The sequence below is a fragment of the Danio rerio genome, chromosome 4 (assembly GCF_049306965.1).
Source record: "Danio rerio strain Tuebingen ecotype United States chromosome 4, GRCz12tu, whole genome shotgun sequence".
Taxonomy (NCBI): domain Eukaryota; kingdom Metazoa; phylum Chordata; class Actinopteri; order Cypriniformes; family Danionidae; genus Danio; species Danio rerio.
In genome coordinates this window covers 73185001-73210000 of record NC_133179.1, presented here as the reverse complement: position 1 = coordinate 73210000, position 25000 = coordinate 73185001, and the positions used below count along the sequence as shown (strand labels likewise).

Below are 25000 nucleotides of genomic sequence, written 5' to 3'. Positions count from 1 at the left end.
AAATTAAAATAAATATTTCTTTAATAAATTAAATAAACACAATTGCATTACTGTTTTACTAGTATAATTTTCTTCTGCTTAAAATACTTGAGGCATGTGTGAATGATTTGCCATTAAAAACACAGATTAAAAACACCACAGCATGTGTTTGAAGTTACTGAAAACGAAAGTACGAGTCAAACAGAAAGCAGTTTAACACAGAGTTACCCTGCTGAGTGCAAACCAAGTTACTTATCAGAGATCCAGAAGGAATTTCTATTTTACCGGGACCCACCCAGACTCCATTAAAGTAATAAACACAAGGAAACAAAGATTTTTGTGTTCAGTAGAGGAGCGTTTCAGCTGAATTACACTGTCCTGCAAGATGAAAAAAGTTCTTTATCCAGCCTGTAATGCAAAAGAATCTGACTCAGTCAGTCCACCTCAGTTTCCCAAAGGACTAAGCAGAACATTAGTCGCACTTTAATACTTAATCTCTCAAGCTTATTTCCCAACAGCACAATTATCCATGTGCTACATAAAACATCTCCAGTGTTTCCACTTGCTTTTACAGTTTATTTACAGGCAGATGCTTATTATCCCCAGGCCATTGTAGAGTACATTTGGGAATAGTTATTAGTTCAAAGAAATAATCAGTGCCTGTCATCTTCCGTTTAGACTAAAGGGTCTTCAGTTGAGGATTATTGTAAAAAAAAAAAACATACACAACATACTCTGTCTTTTTAAAGTTTAAGACCTTGCAGATGTTGAGAAGCATAAAAATAAATCAGAAAAGAAAAATTAAATAATAATAATAATAATAATAATAGGGTGTCACAATGGCATAGTGGGTAGCATGATCGCATTTCTGTGTGGAGTTTGCATGTTCTCCCTGTGTTGGCGTAGGTTTCCTCGTGGTGCTCCGTTTTTCTAAAAAAACTAGGGATGCACCGAATATCCGGCAACCGAAATTAATAAGTAAAAAGGCCGAATAAATTTTGCCGAACAATGACGTTTTTAATGACGCGATCAAATAGTAACCCGCGTAGAGCGAGAGGCGCGCGCTTTAAGGCTGATTTATACTTCTGCGTCAAACGCCGGCGTATGCTACCGTGCTGACGCATAGCCCTTTGCATAGGCCGTCGCTGACGTGCACCTCTCAAAAATTGTAACTACACGTCGCAACGACGCGTAGCACAAGCTCTGTGATTGGTCGGCTTGTAGCGCTGACGAGTCTGGGCGGGACCGAGAGCCGCGCGAATGGCGCGAACCCAATGTAGTGATTGTTTACAAGTGTGGAGTCCCGCGAAGGAGCTCCGGATGTAAAGTTTTGTTTTGTGTTTACCTCATGGTTAAAGTTGTTGCACGTCCGCCGGTTCCTGCCTCAAAATGAGCGAGTTTGAGCAACTTGTACATCCCGGAAGTGTTCAGGAAAAGCAAAAAAGCAGCGAAGAAACTCGACACAGAGGAACATTAACACCTCACTGCAAACTAGCGTTTCAGAAGTGTTAATGCAGACCAACAGAGACAGCGCGCAGAAGTATAAATGCACAGCTACACGCGTTGCATGCGTCGTGGGTTACGCCGGTCACTTGACGCAGAAGTATAAACCAGGCTTTATGCAGCAAACATGTCAGCAGTATGGATTGTCTGAGGTTGCTGAATTGTCCAGAGGAACGTTCTCTCTGTTCTCGCCCCCTTTGAGCAGATAACAAAAGAGATAAGCTCATCTGACGTCATACATTTACTTGCAGCACTAAAGCGTCTTTGAAACAAAGAGGCTGAAACAGACCGCGGAGTGAAAACAGCTAAAAGTTCGCTCTTAGAAGCTGTCAGCGCACTAATTAGTCAGGCGGACTCAGAACACCTGTACTGCATCGCGACTGTGCTTGATCCGCGATATAGAGATCATTACTTGGATATGGGGTAAAAGCTGCGCACACGAGAAATGATCCAGGCTGAGTTGAACTTGGGAAAGCCGCTAGGTGTTGGAGACCGTCAGGAGATGAAAACAGCGCAGAGAGTAAACGGGCTCGTACGACAGATGAGCCGCGCACCGACAGCCGACAGCGAGAGACTGTTTAGTGCTGCATCTCATGTCATCGATGAGAAGAGGAACCGACTTTCATGCGAGACAGCAGAGAAGCTACTTTTTACAAAGAAGAACCTGCCACTTTTCCTGAAGAAGTAGGCTAATGTCTAGGACAGTTATTCATTTGTTGTCATCCACATTTTTTGCACTATTCAATGCACGTTTGTTGTTGTAGACATGCAGTTGCATTCTTTCAGCAGTCAGTTATAGGCCTAACATAGGCTATTCAAGAAGGGGGGCTTCAAAGATGGCCAACTAATTTTTTTTTATTTTACTAATTTATTTATTTTAGGTTATATTGTGCTTTGTTTGTAAATTATCTGCTGGTATGTTAAAAAAATGTTCAGTGTTAAATAAATATTTTTGACATTGTATTTTTGTTATTTGATTTATTTCTCTGAAAAGCAACACAAAATAGTAAAAAGCTAATTTTTACTATTTGATTATTGTAATGGTGAAAAAATTGGCAAACTAAATGGAAAAAAACTGCAAATTACCACGTTCGGTATTCGGCCAAGCAATTCATTATTATTCGGCTTCGGCCAAGATTTTCATTTTGGTGCATCTCTAAAAAAACACCTCAAAATTAAGCGATCTTTTGATTAAAACAAGTTATTTGCCAACGAGGTGAGAAAAATAATCATAACGAGATATAATCTCAAACAAAAGTTTTAAGCTTGATTTAAGATTTTTTACATATTTGGACTGGAAACGAGATGAAATGACTGAGCAAGAATAGCTTTTTTTGCAGTGCAGCTACACTATACATGGCAACAGATTGAGAAATGAATGATCCAAAAAAGGCGAATGAACGAAAACGAGTCTTTAGTCTTCAATGCAAAGTGCAAAGTAACTCTACCACTGCCGCTTTACTTCGGTTATTAACCCTTTCACTGCTGAGTATTTGAGAAGGTTCAACCTTAAATGTTTCTGTTACTGTGCGTCATGTTCGTCACGTGACATACCGCAGCCACAATAGCGCTGTGTGACAGATGTGTCCCTTTTATTATGCTTTTTTATTTTAATAAAACATATTCACATGCTCGCTCATCATGTCTTCAATACCTGATATTCAAATTCACAAAAAAAAGTGTGAGTGTTTTTCTTATTAAAAACCATATAAATGATCGTCATCTGAACTTGTTACTTTCCCTGCGTGTATCTGATATGAATCAAACACATGGGCAAATTATATTTGAATGGATTGGTAGACTTCCATAGACTGTCCTGTGTGTTTTACAAACTCTAAATGTGTAGTTTTACTAGTATACTTGAGTGCATTTACATGTCTAAAACATAAAATAAGCATTGGGTGGTTAAAACACTCCATAATTGTGATATGATGTTACGTTCATCACTTTAAAACGGACCAAAAGTAGGATTCTGTAAGTAAGGTACCAACACACCTTTTTGTTGGGCCGTAAGTTGCTGTTCTGCAGCATCCTGATCAAGTCTTGACTAATATTGGATGTCAACCGGACATCAAACACATGGGCAAATTATATTTGAATAGATTGTTAGACTTCCATAGACTGTCCTGTGTGTTTTACATACTCTAAATGTGTAGTTTTACTAGTAAACTTGTGTGCATTTACATGTCTAAAACATAAAATAAGCATTGGGTGGTTACAACACTCCATAATTGTGATATGACAAGGCTTTCTCAGAGCCAGCCAACGCTCCAAAGCTCAGTTCAAATTTTTCACGTCAACACCAGCAGCAGGGACGTTACGTTCATCACTTTAAAACGGACCAAAAGTAGGATTCTGAAGTGATTTACCCTGCTGTCGCTCCCTTCCTCCTCAATAAAGACTTCAACTTTTTCGTCGTGGTGCTCTTGTCATCCCTTTTGCATATTTGGCCATTAACACTTTTTTTTTTTGTTTATTTAGTGTGAAATGCTCCCACACAGGGTCGCACATATTTCTCTGCCTTCGCCATGTATCTTTCCTCTAACGTTACCTTCACTCGTTTTTTTGCTCTGTCCTGTCTGAGGCGCCAACTCTGCTGGCATCAGTGAGTAAATAGGCAGAGTGCGTTCACTGCGCTCCACGCTTAACTAAAGTTTTTTTTAATAATCAAACATCTCCAAATCTATTATGTAATTCATTGCAAACACTTTTAGTAATCGATTTTAATTGATTTAATCGATTAGTTGTTGCAGCCCTACTTTAATATACTTATATTTATGAATATATTAATATGAAGTATTTATATTTTTGACTGTTGAACCATAATCGCGGAGACTTAAATATTCATTTATTTTTTCCGCTTGAATAGCTGGTCACACCAGTGCAACCTTTATATATTTTTTGTTTGTTTTTTAGGACAACAGTATCTTCAGCAGACATAAATATCCAGCGATGGCATTTTAAATGGTAAAAGATCAGGGGTTTTTAAACTAATGAAGACAGCAGAAGTCAATGATTCATTTGAATTATTCAGCCTGACTTGTTTACTGCTCCAAAATACTATAAATCTTTCAAAAAATAAAATATTTTGTTTTTAAAGAGGAAAACATGTTTTGTTTTTTCATCCAGATATTTAAAAAGAATATATTTTGGAGCAGTAATCAAAATATCGTGATATTTTTATCCAAGGTTATCTTACCGTCAGAATCATATACCGGCCCATGCCTACTCTAGAGCCCTGTATTTAAATGCAAAGCTGACAGAAACTAAAACAGCTGATGGAGTATCCAGTAACCTATGCAATATTCAATCCCTAGATGGCACCAAACAGTCAAAAACACAAAGCTGACAGGAACGAAACCTGTTGAATGGAGTATACACTAACCTGCACATTAATAATTCACAAGACGGCATCAAACAGTCAAAACAGTGGCCTGACAGACAGGCAGATACGTCTGAATGTGGATGCAAAGATGTGAACATATTTATGTATCAGGATGATTCAAAGATCCCGAGTTAGCCTATGTTATTTAGCGGTTGTTATCTTGGATTAATATACCTTGCGATTGACCAATCAGAATCGAGTATTCCAGACAGCCTGTTTAATAAAGACAGTTAACAGCCTGGCATCAGAGTAAGGTAGCAACACTCCTTTTTGTTGGGCCGTAAGTTGCTGTTCTGCAGCATCCTGATCAAGTCTCGACTCATATTTGATGTCAACCTGACATCAAACACATGGGCAAATTATATTTGAATGGATTGTTAGACTTCCATAGACTGTCCTGTGTGTTTTACATAGTCTAAATGTGTAGTTTTACTAGTATACTTGTGTGCATTTACATGTCTAAAACATAAAATAAGCATTGGGTGGTTAAAACACTCCATAATTGTGATATGACACGGCTTTCTCGGAGCCAGCCAATGCTCCAAAGCTCAGAATTTTTCACGCCACACCAGCAGCAGGGATGTTACGTTATATATACGTTTATCACTTTAAAACGGACCAAAAGTAGGATTCTGTAAGTAAGGTACCAACACACCTTTTTGTTGGGCCGTGAGTTGCTGTTCTGCAGCATCCTGATCAAGTCTTGACTAATATTTGATGTCAACCTGACAGCAAGGTGCCCTCTGAGATCTGATTTATTAACATTTCATTAGTTTCCAGACACTCTCACCGTCTCATCCGCCATGAAAACCATGGTGACAGCGCTAAAGTGGCCCTACAATACAGGAACGCACCTGATGGTAACAATGGCAGCACTACTGTTGCTTTCCCAACCGGTGCAGCTGTGAAAAAGAGTGTGAATGCATCTGTGTGTGTGTGTGTGTGTGTGTGTGTGTGTGTGTGTGTGTGTGTGTGTGTGTGTGTGTGCCTGGTTGCGCAAGCCTGCCGAAGGGGACACGGAGCATAGTAATTCACCGTCAACATCTCCTCACAATGGCTGAACGGACAGCTCCTGCCCACTTGCATTTGTTTACGTGTGCCCAGCCAGATGCACCACAAACTTATACACATCAATTATTCATCTGAACAGATGCACAACAGCCATTACATTTGCTTGTTCCTTGCCGTTTCATCATTCTCCAGCTCGACCAACAACAACAGGCTGTGGAGAATTACGAGATCATATTTGTTTTCTAAAATACTCACTTCTAATAGGAGGTACATTTGGTAGATAACTAGCAATCCTGATTATTTATTAATTTAAAAAAAAATAGTAATGTAGTAATACTGATGCATATTTGGCCGAACCTGATTGCCTTTTTTGGGAAGAGGAGAAAAAAAATTGGCTGAATCCTATACCAAATTCTATTGTATGCTCTTAGTTTTTCTTAATAACCCTAAATAATTTAATTTACAAACAAGGATTGAAGTATCCGCAGTGATTTAAATTAGATTGCCTACATTAAAAACATCATAATCTCACTTAAAGCACACCTCTACCAAACAAAACCGCAAACAGGCTGAATGAAAATGCAAATTCACTCTTGGCCAGTAGGTGGCAGTAATAATGGCGCTTCATTGGTTAGTACTTTAAACAAAGCAGCAGCGCTGGTAATTAATTGATTATACAGAGATGATCTAAAAGCAAAGTGTAAACTTTTCTAAGCGCTGCAAGAAATATTAATAATAATAACAAACTACCAAGTTAGATGTTGGCGCCACAATCTGCAAAACTTACTGCTTTCTAATGCTAGTCTCTTTATTCATGAATTACTCTTGAAGTATCAGGCAAACAATCGCATCTGTGTGTAGGTGTGTGTGGTCTTGATCAGTGAACAGAAAGATTTAAAAGCACTAAACACATCTTAATTAAAGTAAAAATACCGAAAGGTCGCCGGAAGCCATTAGTAAAACCTTTCTATTCCAGCCAAAGCAAGACTGGTGAGAATTATAAGAGATATTTATTCTCTAAATGACTCGCTTCTAATGGGGGAGTGAGTTCAAAAGGTAAATCAGCAGTGATGCTGATCATCTATTAATATAAATACATGTGAAACTAGCCAAATGAATCATGACAGTGCTTTAAAAGATAGCAAGTGTACTGTTTTGATGGTTTTTAAAGAGGTTTTTTTGTGTAATGACATGGGTTTGACCTAGTTGTGCTCTATTATGGTGGTTTACGAGGACACGCCTGATGTCCTTGTAATGCAATATGCTTCAAAATGATATTTAACGGGGTCTTTCGACATTTAAAAGTTTCCACAGGTTTCCTCTGAGGGTTAGGTTTAGGAGTAGGGCCATTTAACAAGCATTTTTGTACTGTATAAAATGCACTGCGCCTTTAGAGAGTCCCTGTAAACCACCAATACCAACATGTGTGTGTTTTCTTTTTTCAGATAATGTAAAACATTTATGATCAGTAAATCAAATTGATTTGTGACCTTAAATTCTGTGTGAAATCAAAGTTAACTAGAACCTAAAGTTTATTGATAAACTTTGATGTTGGCTTGAGAAAGCCAACGTAACTGCACTAGGACTGGGAATGGCAGTTGGCAGGAAGCACGGCGGCGGTTGCTAAGTGGCTGCTAGGCAGTTGCTAAAACAATTATGGCATTGTTAGGTGGTTGCTAAGCAGTTGCTAAATGGCAATGCTTGTGTACATGTTTGATCAAATGCTAATACTTAGTAGGCATTTCTAGCATATGTTATTGCATTTAGATAATCATTCATAGCATGTAGCTAATCGTTATTAGCGCTTGGCTTCCATTATCATTGTTACCATGCATGTACACAGGAAGTCCCATTTTGTTAGCATGAGTCAAACAAGCCAATGCCCAGGTCCCTACGATGTTCTGATGTAGAGATATTGCCATTTTTAAATGGTTGCTAGGTTATACTGTTTTATTGCTATGGGGACATTTGACAGGTTAGTGATGATACATCAAAGCTTCTTGGCAATATGAGTGATCTTAATCAACCCCGATGTTTCTATGACAGTCTTTATGAGTGTCAAAAACTGGACTTGAACATTATGTATTCCTGGTGTTGGGTTGCGGCTGGAAGGGCATTCGCTGTGTAAAACAAACGCTGGATAAGTTGGCGGTTCATTCCGTTGTGGCGACCCCTGATTAATAAAGGGACTAAGGGAATGAACATTATGTAAAAATGGCTTGCAGTATTTTTTGAAAATACAATGCTTAATAAGTGTAAAGGTGATACATGCAAAAATGGCTTGCCATATCAGTAAAAAATATGGAGTTTAAGTTAAAAATGGCTTGCCAGATTATGAGAAAAATAATGCTTAAAAATTATTTATTGGAAAACTGTAAGTCTGTAAACCTTAAAGATATAGCAACAACATTTTACGCATCTAAATACAGCTTTTGGCCAAATTTGGGGCTTGTATAATTTTTTAAAATGCCCGGATTATAAAAATTTTATATTTAACATTTTTTATTAAAAAAACAATAAGTCTTACAGGCATGAGGAGATATAGCAACAATCTTGAATGTAGAAGGCACATTTTGACCACATTTGGGCCTTGTGGCATGAACGGCCTAGGAGGAGATACGTTTGTTTTCAAGGACAGAGTAGTATAACAGTATGTTGGCTTTCTCAAGAGAACATGGAGAACATGAGTCTGATTCCAGCGACGCTCCAGGGACAGACTAGTCTTCATTGAGGCCATCTTCCAGCATAAACCACGGCGAATGAAGTTCTGCACAAGACTTTTGGCCAGCGGAGAAATTAAAATGGTCGTGCCCAACTGAGTCTGGTTCTCTCAAGGTTTTTTTTCTTCACTCCCATCAGGTGAAGTTTTTTTTCCCTCTCCGCTGTCGCCACTGCCTCGCATGGTTCAGGATTGGTAGAGCTACGCATCGATGAATTTGCTCTTCAGTGTTTGAACTCTCAGTAATGATTAAATCACACTGAACTGAGCTAAACTGAACTGAACTGAACTTAAACACTAAAACCTGAACCACACTGTTCCAGTTACTGAACCACACTGTTCCAGTTACTATGACCATTTATGTGAAGCTGCTTTGACACAATCTACATTGTAAAAGCGCTATACAAATAAAGCTCAATTGAATTGAATTGAACATAATGATGTTACAGGTTTAGAATGTACAAGGGTGAAGGGGTGATTTCGGGTACAGTCGCAGTAACTACTAACACCTGAAAATATGTGCTTTATGCTACATAGTTTTTTGTGAAACTGCAAAAAATGTATTTCACAACTCTTTCGACTGCAGTTTGTAGGTAAAATAAATGCTACAGGACAGTCTGACTCGACTCACTTTATTTCTATAGCGCTTTCACAAACCACAATGAATAATAAAAACCCAAACAAGTATACACAAAACCAAAATACATAAACTCACATCACAAGGTTAAAAGCTAAAGAATATAAGTGTGTTTTCAGCGACCTCAGTTTGAACTGTTCTTAAAGAGAGATGAAGATCGTTCCAAAGTCTTGGAGCCGCTATCTCGACATTTTAAGCGTGATCTAGAAACTAGCAAATAGAGACGACTCAAAGAGCGAAGAGATCTCACAGGTTGGTGCATAATACCATGACGACAGCAACTTTTGTTCCTTTCCACACTAATGACATTTACAGGGACTTGTTATCGACGAATGAAAGATGATTTCCATGCAGTTCTTTGCACAACACCAAATAAATGCCACAAAACAATTAAAGGTGTCTATCACATGTATTTATTGTATATATTTGTACATCTGTATATTTATTAATTGAATTATCCAGCAACATTTGAACGAGAAGAGAGTTGTTTTCTACTGAAGTTACGATGAATTAGGAAATTGTGGCGATATCCTTTTGGTAGCAGTATATCGTGCAACACTAGTTTCCTCAGTAACTTCAGTTCTTCTGAAATAGAGCACTTGGGTTAATAAACAAAATTTAAAACAAAATAAGACTATATGGTCGCAGAGCACTTTTCTCTTACGTTTGCTTTTGAAAGCACTATTGGTTGGGTTTAGGTCAGTGGTTCACTGGTGATCTTTACAACAATATCCACCTTCTTGTGGATGTGTACAAGAAGGATGTATATCTGAAACATACAACAAAACGCACTCTTAAGTAACATTTTTCAGATTCATAAAAATGTAGACATTGGTCGCTAGTGGATTTGTTATTTGAAACGTACGACAAAACGTACCCTAAGTACCCGAAATAACGCATTTCAAATATGCTCAAATGTAGACAGTGCCCTCTAGTGGATTAATCATCTGAAATGTACAACAAAACGTACCCCAAGTACCCAAAGTAACGCATTTCCAATATGTTAAAATGTAGACAGCGCCCTCTAGTGAATTTATCATCTGAACGTACAACAAAATGTACCCTAAGTAACACACTTCAAATACGCTAAAATGTAGAAAACACTAACTAGTGAACTTGTCATGTGAACGTACAACAAAATGTACCCCTTAGTAACACATTTCAAATACGCTAAAATGTAGACAGCTCCCTCTAATGGATTTCTCATCTGAAATGCACAACAAAACGTACCCTATGTACTCAAAATAACACTTTTCAAATATGCTAAAATGTAGACAGCGCCCTCTAGTGAATTTATCATCTGAATGTACAACAAAATGTACCCTAAGTAAAACATTTCAAATATGCTCAAATGTAAACAGCGCCCTCTAGTGGATTTATCAACTGAATGTACAACAAAATGTACCCTAAGTAGCACATTTCAAATATGCTAAAATGTAGACAGCGCCCTCTAGTGAATTTATCATCTGAATGTACAACAAAATGTACCCTAAGTAGCACATTTCAAATATGCTAAAATGTAGACAGCGCCCTCTAGTGAATTTATCATCTGAATGTACAACAAAATGTACCCTAAGTAAAACATTTCAAATATGCTCAAATGTAAACAGCGCCCTCTAGTGGATTTATCATCTGAATGTACAACAAAATGTACCCTTAGTAACACATTTCAAATATGCTAAAATGTAGACAGCGCCCTCTAGTGGATATGTCATCTGAAATGTACAACAAAACGTACCCTATGTACTCAAAATAACACATTTCAAATATGCTAAAATGTAGACAGCGCCCTCTAGTGAATTTATCATCTGAATGTACAACAAAATGTACCCTAAGTAAAACATTTCAAATATGCTCAAATGTAGACAGCGCCCTCTAGTGGATTTATCATCTGAATGTACAACAAAATGTACCCTAAGTAACACATTTCAAATATGCTAAAATGTAGACAGCTCCCTCTAGTGGATTTATAATCTGACTGAACAACAAAATGTACCCTAAGTAGCACATTTCAAATACGCTAAGATGTAGACAGCACCCACTAGCGAATTTGTCATCTGAAACGTGCAACAAAACGTACTCTATGTACCCAAAATAACGCATTTAAAATATGCTAAAATGTAGACAGCGCCCACTAGTGAATTTGTCAAATGAAACGTGCAACAAAAAGTACCCTAAGTTACACATTACAAATTCATAAAAAATGTAGACAGCACATACTAGCGAATTTGTCATCTGAAACACAACAAAATGTACCCAAAGTAACATATTTCAAACACGCTGAAATGTAGACAGCGCCCTCTAGTAGATTTGTCATCTGAAACGTGCAACGAAACGTACCTGAAGCAAGTGAGCCTGGGTTGGTATTAGACTCTATGATTTATGATATGTAGAAAAATGCACAAAATCACAGAATCCAATCATAATTTCCTCCATATCGCAACATTCGATAAAATCAAAAATAAGCACGCCCAATCAAATGACAATATACAGTACGTAAAATTCACTATTTACTCTTCCTCAAGTGGTTCCAAACCTTTATGAGTTTCTTTCCTCTATAGAAACTCAAAACCTGTGCCCAGAGTATTTGATTTTCCTACTATGAAAGTCAATGGTTACAGGTTTTAGCATTCTTCAAAATATCTTCTTTAACGGAATACACTTGGAACAAGTAAACGGTGAGTAATAGGTGACATAATTGTCTTTTTTTGGGTGAACAGTCCCTTTAAAGTTACAGTTACAGTTCCCACACCATTTACTCACACCCAAGTGGTTCTAAACCTGAATTTCTTTCTTCTGTTGAACACAAAACAAGATATTTTGAATAATGTTATTCAAGTAAATGTCTGCTTCATTTTCCAGCATAAAAAAAGAAAATCAGTAAGTTTAAACAAGTGGAGGAAGAGTAAATAATGACAGAACTGATTTTTAGGTGAAAAAAAATTTCTTTTTTTTCATTTTGATTAACTGGAATCCCTGATTAATGAGATATAATTCAAATATTTGACCTTCTCAAATCTTATCTTATTTAAATAAATCTTATTTAGGCCTTAAAAAGTCTTAAATCTACTGAAATGTTGTGTTGTAGGGCTTAAAGTTTGTTTTAACAGGTCTTAATTTTCCTTTGTTTAGTATAGCTACCCAATCTGGCCATTAACACCCATACAATCACCAACAATACCCAATCAAAAATAAATAACGTTAACTAAACAATTAACGTTTAATTTAAAAATAGCCTTTAATTACATTCCTTACAGGAACATTTGTTTAAAAGTTCTCCAATTTTTACTGCTGACAATACCGACCTGACCTATTTTTTATTATTAAGTTATTATTATTATTATTATTATTATTATTATTGTAGAAGTAATTGACAGCTCTGTTTTCTATCATTCTTGAAATTAATATAAATTAATTATTAATTTATATATTAATTTATATAATATATTGATTGTATATTAATTAATAATTAATATAAAATTAATATAAAAATATTCTAACTAAATTTTTTAATTATTGTTGTATTATTAAATGTATTATTAATTTCAATCATTTTTTGACAGGACAAGTACAAATCTTTTCTAACTGGAATATTCAAAATAAAAAAATAATTGCCATCTAGCCTTTTTATAAGTCTAAAATTTCTTTCATAACGGTCTTTAAAAAATGTACCCTGCAGAAACCCTGATCTTATATGACTGCTCGCTATTCACACAGTCCACATGATCACATGTTCAAAGTCAAACATGATCAATCCCCTACATATACCGCTATATATGCTCCCTGATGTGCACAACACACAATAGGAGACATTATTAGACTCGTCACATACAGTAGAGATATAAATCTGGACACTGGTGGAAACATTTAGGATCATGTAGCAAGATTTGTAACTAAAAGCAAATTTCTCACACATTGATTGCACCTTCAATGTAAAATATTCCACTGACTAAAGCTTTTATTTCCAGCTAAACCACTAAACAACAACAACAGGCTGCTGATAAATATGAGGTAATCATTCTCCAAATGACTGGCTTTTAACGGGGGAGTGAGTTTACAGTGTGAATCACCAGTAATGCTAATGCTTCAGAAATAAACACGCGTTCAGAATTAGCCAAGAGAGTAAATAACAGCATTTAAAAGTTGGCCAATCAAATAAATGCACCTCTGCTGAATGACTTCACAGCATCAGGAAAGCTTAGGTCAAACACAGAGCACAGTGCGAGTGTGTGTGTGACAATCACATGATCTAATACAGCCTTACTGTAAAGCAGAGCACTGTGTCAATCCAATACGTCTGGCAACAGCTAGTTTCTTTCAATATAAATATCCGACATGTTGTATTTTGTATTTCTTAAATACCTTTGATTACAGTTAGGGCTGCACAAGACATCATATCAGCATTGATATCGCAATGTGTCTATATCCACAATATTTACATCGCAAGATATGCAATGCTGAGTCGGGATAATAGTTGACCTGAAACACACAAGATTTGTGCAGTCACTGCAGAACTGAACCATATTGAACGTTAGTCATTTACATGCGTTTTTATTAATTAATGTAACTGTGTGAGCATTTTAAGATAGTTTAAAGCATTCAGGCACAATAAAATGTACAGTTTGTAACTAATAAACATAATTTTATTGGAATTTTTAAATGATAAAGACCTATTCACTGTTATTGCACATTTATTTTCTACAAAGTACGTTGTTTACTGTAAAACTTGCAGACTTTTTTAGTTACATCCATAAGGCATGTTTATTTCCCTTATTTAGAATCGAAACCATGTGTACAGATTGATATTTTTCGGTTCCCTTAGCTCTGTGGTTGGTTGTTTTGGAAAATATGAACAGATGTTTCAATATAATGTGAACATGTACTTCCTCTGTGAATTTAGGTCTTGAGTTTTTACTGCAAACGTCACATCCATAATGCTGGAATTGCTCGCTAATGTTGTATTAGAGTCATACTTAGATTGCGATTTCAGACCCAATATTCATATTAGCCTGGAAAACAGTAGGGGCTGTTAAAATGAACGAATGCGAGAATGTAAAACCAACCTCACCTCAATGGTGTAAAGTAACGTTAGTGTAGTTGTAGAAAACTGTACTTTGATAGTCATCGCACCCCAATATAAAATAAATAAATAAATAAATGTGTTGGGTTATTTTGATTTTATTAATTCTCTTCTGAGCTATAAAGCAGAATATGGAGCTCTGTGTGCTGTAGAGGCTGTCCAGCAGCTGCAGCAGGCTTCACTCAGTGCCCACAATCTACAAAACAGTTTAACCACATCCAGATGCTTCTAAAAGATGGTCTTAGATGGTAAAATGGAGGTAATTTGATAAAAATAACAACAATATTATTGCGCTAGAGCTTAAATAAACTTTACAACGCAAAAACAACATTAAACACACATAATAATACAGCTGTTTTGAGGCAGTTAAATCAGTTCAGTTGAAATTAAAAATTTTAATTCAACTTGTTGAGCTATTAAAAATTAACCTAATAAAAGTGTAGGAGCCATTTTTTGTGTTGTAGTGATTTATGTTGTCCACTAGGTGTCACTAACTGAAAACTATAACTGAGACGCCTGTGTAAGCGAGGAAGAGCGTCAGGTATGGGAAAGCACACGGTTTTTGACCGTGCTACAGAGTAACTTGTTTGCTAGCCAGAAAACAGCAGTGTTTAGATATGTGCTGTGTATACATGGAGTGAATGTTATATTGATATGATAAAGAAGAAAGGAGAAGCAAAGATTGAGGCTTTGTTTAATTCACCTGCACAAATAAAGACATTCTGCTTAAAAACAACTTTAGCATGCATGGACTCTGATTGCACGCGTGAAATACGTGCTCACCCCCATTTCTGGCGATAACAGCAATGGAAGGCTGTTATATTAAGTCAAAAACCTCTGCTTTCAGTGATCTGTGAGTATAAATTCACGTCAGTGACAGCTCTTGAACACATTTATACTTGAGACCGATAGCCATGTGGATCTCGTTTGCTGTTCCTGTTTGAGTTGCTGTGGATCTCGCTTGCTGATCCTGTTCGAGTGGCGTTGGACTTCGTTGCTGTTCCTGTTGGAGTTGCTGTGGATCTCGTTTGCTGTTCCTGATAGAGTTGCATTGGACTTCGTTTGCTGTTCCTGTTCTAGTTGCGTTGGACTTCGTTCGTTGTTCCTGTTGGATTCGCATTGGATGGTGATTCAACACAGGATTTAAAGGTACATTGTTGCAACAATAACTGAACTTAATGGCCATTTATTATGTGTGCACACAAAACAAGCGTAAATCCAATGCATTGGTTGCCAAAGGGTTGGACAATGTTTTGTACTGTATGGTTGTTCTGAAATTGTGGTAATATGGAGGAACAGTGTTTAAATGAGGAAGAATCTGCTGGGTCAAAACAACAGCTTTATGATGATAGTGAGCCTGAAAGGCAAAAAAGGCCAGTTAAACTTACAGCAAAGGCCTTATTGGAAAAACTGCAATCATTGCAAGCAATTAGGAAAGCAAAGTTGAACAAAGCAGACAAAATAAAAGAAACTATTAAAAGGTTGATGCAAAATAACAGAGAATATGAGAATGAAGTACAAAGTGTATTTGAAAATTTCAAAAGGTTATGTTTGGAGGCTCAAGAAGCACATGAATCTTTGTTGACTTTGTTGCCTGATAATGAAATTGAGAAACATGATATATGGTACAAGGCAAAAATGATTTCAAAAAACGAGTTTATTGAACATGTCAATTTATGGTTGTCCACATCTGACACATGTCAGGAAATAACTGAAGGGGTTACTGATGCAAATATTAATGATGAGGTCGTCCCAGAGGACAGTGTTTCAAATGTTTCAAAGGGTGCCACTAACTATAGTAAGCACAGTTCCAGTAGTAGTTCTTCTACTGCATCAGCTCGTGTACAGGCTGAAGCAGAGAGAGCTGCACTTATGGCCCGTGCCGCTGCATTGAAATCTAAACATGCAATTGAAACAAAGCAAGAGGAATTGAGAAAACAGAAAGAACAACTTGAATTGGATGCTGAAATAGCAGCATCTACTGCAAAACTTGCTGTTTTGAGTACTGTTGGCAGCCAAAGCAAATGCTCACGTACTGGTAGTTCTCATTTAAAAGGAAAGGAAGTTACAAAGAGTCAAACGTCAAGGGATGTGATTGGAAATGGAATTTTTGATTCAACAAGAAGAAAAATATTAAATCCACAAGCTACTGAATATGTACCAACAAGTCAACTATCAGTGGCCACAGTTGGAGCTAAAAACAGCAGTCCATCACAACCAACTGGCACTACCTCTAACTTCCCATCACAATCAGTTCGTGCTACTTCTAACTTCCCATCACAATCAACAAAAATGCAGCACATAGGAGGATTGAACACTTATGGCACCAGCACTAATCAACATCAGGACTCAAGTCAGTTTGTACAACATTCCAGTGGCAGTATGGCAACACAAGCTTTAAACCCTCTTCCATCATACGATGAACCTCTTTTTGAGATTTTGAAAAAGCAGGAGGAGCTCACTGCATATCTTGTACATCAAGCTCAACCTCACACACTTCCAAATAGAGAGATTCCAGTCTTCAATGGTGATCCACTTCATTATGTATCCTTTTTGAGAGCATTTGAACATGGTGTTGAGGAAAGAACTCGCAATAAAAGGGACTGTTTGTATTTTTTGGAGCAATTTACCACAGGTCAACCTAAAGAACTGGTTCGAAGTTGTCAACATCTTGATCCTGAAATAGGTTATCCATTGGCTAAGAATCTTCTGAAGGAGCAATTTGGTAATGATTTTAAAATTGCTGCTGCATATATGGATAAAGCTTTAGGCTGGCCCTTGTTAAAGGCTGAGGACGCACAAGGGTTATATGCATATTCCTTGTTTTTGCGCTCATGTTGTAACCTTCTTAATGACATCTCTTTTATGCAAGAGCTCAACATGCCAAGTAATATGAGAACCGTTGTAATGAAGTTACCTTTCAAGTTGAGAGAACGTTGGCGAGAAAAGGCCTGTGAGATAATGGATCTGATCCAAGCCAGACCCAATTTCTCACATCTTGTTGATTTCATCGAACGACATGCAAAGATCGTTTCTGATCCTGTGTTTGGATGTATTCAAGACAAACAACAAGTTGCAAGCAAAGCTGGTAAGGTATTCAAGGGAAACAGTTTTGCTACAAATGTTGTTGCCTCAGTTCCAGTTAAAAACTTGCAGCAAGGAACTCGTTTTGTGAGCAAGATTGATGAAAGCAAGACTTGCTTGTTATGTCAAGGCAATCATGTTTTGGAAAGGTGTCATGTTTTAAAGAAGAAGTCACAACGAGAAAAGATTGACTTTTTGAAAGGAAAAGGAATTTGTTTCAGCTGTTTGAAATCTAGACATTTAAGCAAAGAATGTGACAATCGTCTTGTCTGTGAAGTCTGCAAGCAAATGCATCCTACAGTTTTGCACATATATCGCAAATTGGCAGCTGGAGTTCCACAGGCAAAGGACACTGAAAAGAGGAGCAGCATAGTCTCTACCCAAACTTGTGGCCATACAGGGGCCGGGAATGAAAAGTGCTTGCTCTCAATTATTCCAGTACAAGTAAAATCAGTTAAAAGTCAGAAAGTAATTCAGACTTATGCCTTTCTGGACCCTGGGAGCTCAGCCTCATTTTGTTCAGAGCAGCTCATGAATGAGCTTAACATTGGAGGAAAAAAAATTAACATCTATCTTCGTACTATGGGGCAAGAACAGCCTGTGTCTTGTAATGTCATAACTGGTTTAGAGGTATGCGGTATCAACAGTAATAAGTTCTTCTCTCTTCCTGAAGTGTACACACAGAAGAAACTGCCTGTCAATTCGGACAATATTGTAACGCAGGAGGACATTTCCAAATGGCCATATCTGGACAGAGTAACAATTCCTCACATTGAAGCCAATATAGGTTTACTGATTGGAGCTAATGCATCTCAAGTAATGGAACCTTGGGAAATAATAAACAGCTATGGCGATGGGCCATATGCCATTAGAACCCTACTGGGGTGGGTTGTTAATGGACTTTCAGAAGCAAGCAGTAACTGTGAGGATGAAACTGGTACACCCTCTGTTACTGTTAATAGGATTTCTATCAGGAGGCTTGAAGAATTGCTCCAAAATCAGTATAATCACGACTTCAATGAAATTGTTGTCGAGAAAGAGGAAATGTCAAGGGAGGATTTGCAATTTATGGAAATGATGAAGAACTCTGTCAAAATGCAGGATGGTCATTATAGCCTGAGGCTACCATTTCGTAGTGATGATGTTGTACTTCCAAACAACTTAAGTGTTGCCAAACAAAGGTGTAATGGTTTGAGAAAAAGGCTTGAAAGGAATCAACTGTTGCATGAGGAGTATACTCATTTTCTGTCTGATGTTCTGGAGAAAGGATATGCTGAAAAGGTGCCAGAGCATCAATTAGATCGTGATGATGGAAAGGTTTGGTATATTCCTCATCATGGAGTATTACATGCAAAGAAAGGAACATTGAGGGTCGTGTTTGATTGTGGGGCAACGTTTAGAGATACTTCACTCAACAAACAATTGTTGCAAGGTCCCAATCTTACAAATTCCCTTTTGGGAGTATTGTTACGATTCAGACAGGAAACCATAGCACTAATGGCTGACATTCAAGCTATGTTTCATCAGGTCAAGGTAGCAGAAGATGATGTGGATTTTCTTCGGTTTTTATGGTGGTCTGATGGAAACTTGAAGCAGGAAGTCACTACATATAGAATGATAGTCCATCTGTTTGGAGCCGCGTCTTCTCCAAGTTGTGCATGTTATGCATTAAGACGAACGGCAGAGGACAATCAAGCACTTTTTCAATCAGAAGTGATCGACACTGTCTTTAATTGTTTCTATGTAGATGACTGCTTGAAAAGCATCTTCTCAGAGGAGGCTGCTATTGCCATGGTGCAGGATCTTATTGCTCTTTGTCAAAAGGGTGGATTTTGTTTGACGAAATGGACTAGTAATAGCCGTAAGGTACTACAATCAGTTCCAGAAGAGTACAGAAGTAAGGACATCCAGTACTTGGATTTAGACCGGGACAAGCTGCCTGTAGAACGAACTTTGGGGCTCCAGTGGTGTGCAGAAGCTGACACGTTTCAATTTAAACTGCAGTTGAAACCCCATCAGTGCACAAGAAGAGGAATTTTGTCTACTGTTAGTTCAGTTTATGATCCTATGGGATTTCTTGCTCCTCTTATGTTGCCCGCCAAGTTGCTTCTACAGGAGATGTGTAGACAGAATCTGGGCTGGGATGAAGAAATACCTCCAGCTCTCAGAAAACAGTGGACTTGTTGGATTTCTAATTTGGATGAAGTGTCAGAGTTTCAAGTAGGCCGATGCTTAAAACCTACAGATTTCGGTGAAATCATGCATGCCTGTTTGCATAATTTTTCAGATGCCTCTGAAAAAGGATATGGTATGGTTACTTATCTTAGGATGATTAACAGTGATGATAAAGTGCATGTAACATTTCTACTTGCTAAGTCCAGAGTGGCTCCCCTTAAAACTCTAACCATTCCTCGCTTGGAGTTAACAGCAGCTGTTCTCTCTGTTAAAGTGGACCAGATGTTGAGAAGGGAATTAAGACTTCAATTGGAGAACTCAGTTTTTTGGACTGACAGTCAAACTGTGCTAAAGTACATCAAAAATGAAGACAAACGCTTCCAAAACTTTGTTGCAAATAGGGTCTCTTACATTAGAGATAGGACATTGCTTCAGCAGTGGAGATATGTTGCCACCAAGGAAAATCCGGCAGATGATGCTTCACGTGGAATGCATATCAAGGCATTTATGCACAGTAAGAGATGGATTGCAGGTCCTAGCTTTCTTTGGAGAACAGAAGAGCATCAGTTACACCCCAAAGAGCAAATTGTCGATATGCACGAAGATGATGATCCAGAGATCAAGAAAGATCTTAGAGTGAATGCTGTTATCATGCAAGATATCCAGAATGCCAGTAACGGTCTTATCACACATTTTTCAGACTGGAAAAAACTGAAAGTGGCAGTTGCTTGGATGCTCAAGGTAAAAAAGCTACTGAAACTGATATGTCTCAAAAGAAAGGAATTACTGTTACTGGAAAGGAATTGCAATGCTTCAAAATCAGACATAGATTTACAAATGAAGTCATTCAAGGCAACTTTGGGTGGACAATTTTTGTCGTTGGAAGACCTCTTTGAGGCTGAAATAGCCATTGTTCGCTTCAGTCAGCAGCAAGAGTTTCGAGATGAGATTCAACAACTGAAGCATGGTTCTTGTGGGCTCAAAAAGGAGAGCAGCATATACAGATTGGACCCTGTATTGGATGACGAACTCATCAGAGTAGGAGGAAGACTCAGAAAGGCAGCCATGCCTATCGAAGCCAAACATCCCATCATTTTGTCCAAAAATCACCATGTGTCAAATCTTCTACTTCGTCACATTCATGACCAATTGGGTCATTGTGGTAGGAATCATATGTTGTCCAAACTCAGACAAACATATTGGATTATAAACGCTAATGCTGCTGCAAGAAAAGTAATTTCCAAATGTATTGTATGTAGACGTTACAAAGGAAAGACGGGCGAACAAAAGATGTCTGACCTACCTCTTGAACGAATTACACCTGATCTTCCACCTTTTACAAATACTGGTGTGGATTACTTCGGTCCTATCGAAGTTAGAAGAGGACGTAGTACAGTAAAACGATACGGAGTGATTTTTACTTGTATGGCAAGTAGAGCGGTGCACTTGGAAGTAGCCTATTCTTTGGACACAGATGGATGTATAAATGCTCTACGAAGATTTATTTCTCGTAGAGGTCAAGTAGTACACATCAGGTCAGATAATGGAACAAACTTCATTGGTGCCAACAGAGAGTTAAAAGAGGCTATTTCTGCATGGAACGACAAGCAAATTGAAAAGGAGTTACTTCAAGTAGGGGTTCAGTGGAGCTTCAATCCACCGGCTGGATCCCATTATGGAGGTGCATGGGAGCGCATTATTCGGATGGTGAGAAACATTCTTTGCTCTGTACTTCGCCAACAAACACTGGATGACGAATCCTTTCATACCATTCTGTGTGAAGTAGAATCAATCCTAAATGATCGTCCCATTACCAAGGTATCCAGTGATCCCAATGACCTTGAAGCTCTTACTCCAAATCATCTGCTTCTCATGAAAGGCAAGCCTGCTTTACCACCAGGTCTTTTTGAAAGAACAGATCTCTATGTGAAAAGAAGATGGAAACAAGTGCAGTACCTAGCTGATCTTTTCTGGAAAAGATGGATACGGGAGTATCTTCCTCTACTCCAAAAACGTCAAAAATGGACAAAGGAACGTCGAAGTTTTAGTACAGGGGACATTGTACTTTTACTGGATCCTACTGCGCCTCGTGGCTCATGGCCACTTGGTCGAGTATTAGAAACCTTTTCAGATGATAAGGGCCTGGTACGAACTGTAAAGGTTAAAACCAAGAGTAGTATTTTAGAACGACCTGTAAGAAAGCTTTGTCTGTTGCTGGAGGTAAATGACTAATGTGGACTGTTACAGTCTGTGTCATGTGGTGCTTCAATATTTGTTATGGCTCCTTTACGTAATATTTGTAATTGTTATGTTAATTACCATAATCAATTAAGGGGCCGGTGTGTAGGAGCCATTTTTTGTGTTGTAGTGATTTATGTTGTCCACTAGGTGTCACTAACTGAAAACTATAACTGAGACGCCTGTGTAAGCGAGGAAGAGCGTCAGGTATGGGAAAGCACACGGTTTTTGACCGTGCTACAGAGTAACTTGTTTGCTAGCCAGAAAACAGCAGTGTTTAGATATGTGCTGTGTATACATGGAGTGAATGTTATATTGATATGATAAAGAAGAAAGGAGAAGCAAAGATTGAGGCTTTGTTTAATTCACCTGCACAAATAAAGACATTCTGCTTAAAAACAACTTTAGCATGCATGGACTCTGATTGCACGCGTGAAATACGTGCTCACCCCCATTTCTGGCGATAACAGCAATGGAAGGCTGTTATAAAAAGTTAATAACCCAACAAAGTACCAAATATTGAAATAAACTGGTTGAGTTATTAATAAATAACTTAATAAAAGGTTAAAAATAACCAAAAAATGTATCTTAACTGATCGACTTATTATTAAATAACTTAAAGGTTAAAAATAACCCAACAAAGCATCAAACATGTAACTCAACTTGTTGAGTTATTAATAATAAACTTAATAAAAGGTTAAAAATAACCAAACATGTAACTCAACTGATCGACTTATTAATAAATAACTTAATAAAAGGTTAAAAATAACCAAAAACGTAACTCAACTGGTCGACTTATTAATAAATAACTTAAAGGTTAAAAATAACCCAAACAAAGCATCAAACATGTAACTCAACTGGTCGACTTATTAATAACAAACTTAATAAAAGGTTAAAAACAACCCAACAAAACACCAAATATTGAACTCAACTAGTTAAGTTATTAATAAATAACCAAATAAAGGTTAAAAATAACCCAACAAAGCACAAAATATTGAACTCAACTGGTCGAGTTATTAATAAATAACTTAATAAAAGGTTAAAAATAACCAAAAAATGTAACTCAACTGATCGACTTATTATTAAATAACTTAATAAAGGTTAAAAATAACCCAACAAAGCATCAAACATGTAACTCAACTGGTCGACTTATTAATAAATAACTTAATAAAGGTTAAAAATAACCCAAACAAAGCACCAAATATTTAACTCAACTGGTCGACTTATCAATAAATAAATTATTAAAAGTTTAAAATAACCCAACAAAGCATCAAATATGTAACTCAACTGGTCGAGTTATTAATAAATAACCAAATAAAGGTTAAAAATAACCCAACAAAGCACAAAATATTGAACTCAACTGGTCGAGTTATTAATAAATAACTTAATAAAAGGTTAAAAATAACCAAAAAATGTAACTCAACTGATCGACTTATTATTAAATAACTTAATAAAGGTTAAAAATAACCCAACAAAGCATCAAACATGTAACTCAACTGGTCGACTTATTAATAAATAACTTAATAAAGGTTAAAAATAACCCAAACAAAGCACCAAATATTTAACTCAACTGGTCGACTTATCAATAAATAAATTATTAAAAGTTAAAAATAACCCAACAAAGCACCAAATATGTAACTCAACTGGTCGAGTTATTAATAAAAAACTTAATAAAAGGTTAAAAATAACCAAACATGTTACTCAACTGGTCGACTTATTAATAAATAACTTAATAAAGGTTAAAAATGACCCAACAAAGCATCAAACATGTAACTCAACTGGTCGACTTATTAATAAATAACTTAATAAAGGTTAAAATAACCCAACAAAGCATCAAAGATGTAACTCAACTGGCTAAGTTATAAATAAACAACCAAATAAAGGTTAAAAAATAACCCAACAAAACACCAGATATTTACCTCAACTGGTTGTGTTATTAATAAATAACCAAATAAAGGTTAAAAAATTGGTGGAGTTAATCATAAAATAACCTAAAGATTCGTTTCACAGAGATGGGTTGCTGCTGGAAGGGCATGCACTGTGTAAATATGTGATGGATAAGTTGGCGGTTCATTCCGCTGTGGCGACCCCGGATTAATAAAGGGACTAAGCCGACAAGAATATGAATAAATGAATAAAGATTAAAAATAACCCAACAAAGCACCATATATTTAACTCAACTGATCGACTTATTAATAAATAACTTAATAAAGGTTAAAAATAACCAAAAATGTAACTCAACTGATCGACTTATTAGTAAAAACTTAATAAAGGTTAAAAAAAAACAACAACAAAGCACCAAATATTAACTCAACTGATCGACTTATTAATAATTAACTTAATAGAGGTTAAAAATAACCCAACAAAGCACCAAATATTGAACTCAACTGGTCGAGTTAATAAATAACTTAATAAAAGGTTAAAAATAACCAAAAATGTAACTCAACTGATCGACTTATTAGTAAATAACTTAATAAAGGTTAAACAAAAACCAACAAAGCACAGATATTTCACTTAACTGGTCGAGTTATTATTAAATAACTTAATCAAGGTTAAAAACAACCCAATAAAAGCACCAAATATGTTTAACTCAACCACTGGGTTAAATAAATAACTCAACATTTTTTAGAGAGTATTATAGCACTGAAGCACTGTAGTAGTTAACGTTACAATAATTTACAAACAGTATTGTCACACACCAACAGTCGGTATTTTCATCATGACAGAAAGACAACACGCGAGTCTAACGTGGAGATTCCCTGACTAAATCCACATAGACAACAGTATGACACACACAAACAGCGCCTTAATAAAACAATGTACAGTAGGATTTCGCTACAAAAGTTATAACACTTCTGAGGAAAAAGCCCTACGCAGTTGTGAAACACAACACAACTAACGTTAATGACAAACAGCTGTTGGGAGAATCCGCGCGAATCGGGTTTGTTTTGCTGTGAGGAAAGTAACAGCTCGAGGAACTCCAACGGTAAAAAGTGCGTACAGTTTAACAGCAACGCTATAATCCGCATATTATATCAGCCACAGCACACTCACACACTATATAGTGAGGAAACGAGGTTATAACCTGATTTTGTGGCGAAATGTTAGACGCTAAAACGGTGTCCTCCCCAAATGTCCGTTAAAAACAGAACGCTAATGACAAGCAGCTGTGCGTGAAGGTGTGTAAAC

General features: G+C 36.9%; 2 protein-coding genes across 5 annotated transcripts in view; one reads left to right on the top strand and one right to left on the bottom strand.

The window, feature by feature from the left end:
* tmem19 (transmembrane protein 19) overlaps positions 1–25000 on the top strand; it is a 1055620-nt gene that overhangs the window by 129923 nt on the left and 900697 nt on the right. The window lies entirely within an intron of this gene.
* The window catches only part of LOC101886030 (copine-8), a 268218-nt gene that overhangs the window by 243004 nt on the left and 214 nt on the right, over positions 1–25000 (bottom strand). The gene's annotated exons all lie outside the window — the stretch shown is intronic.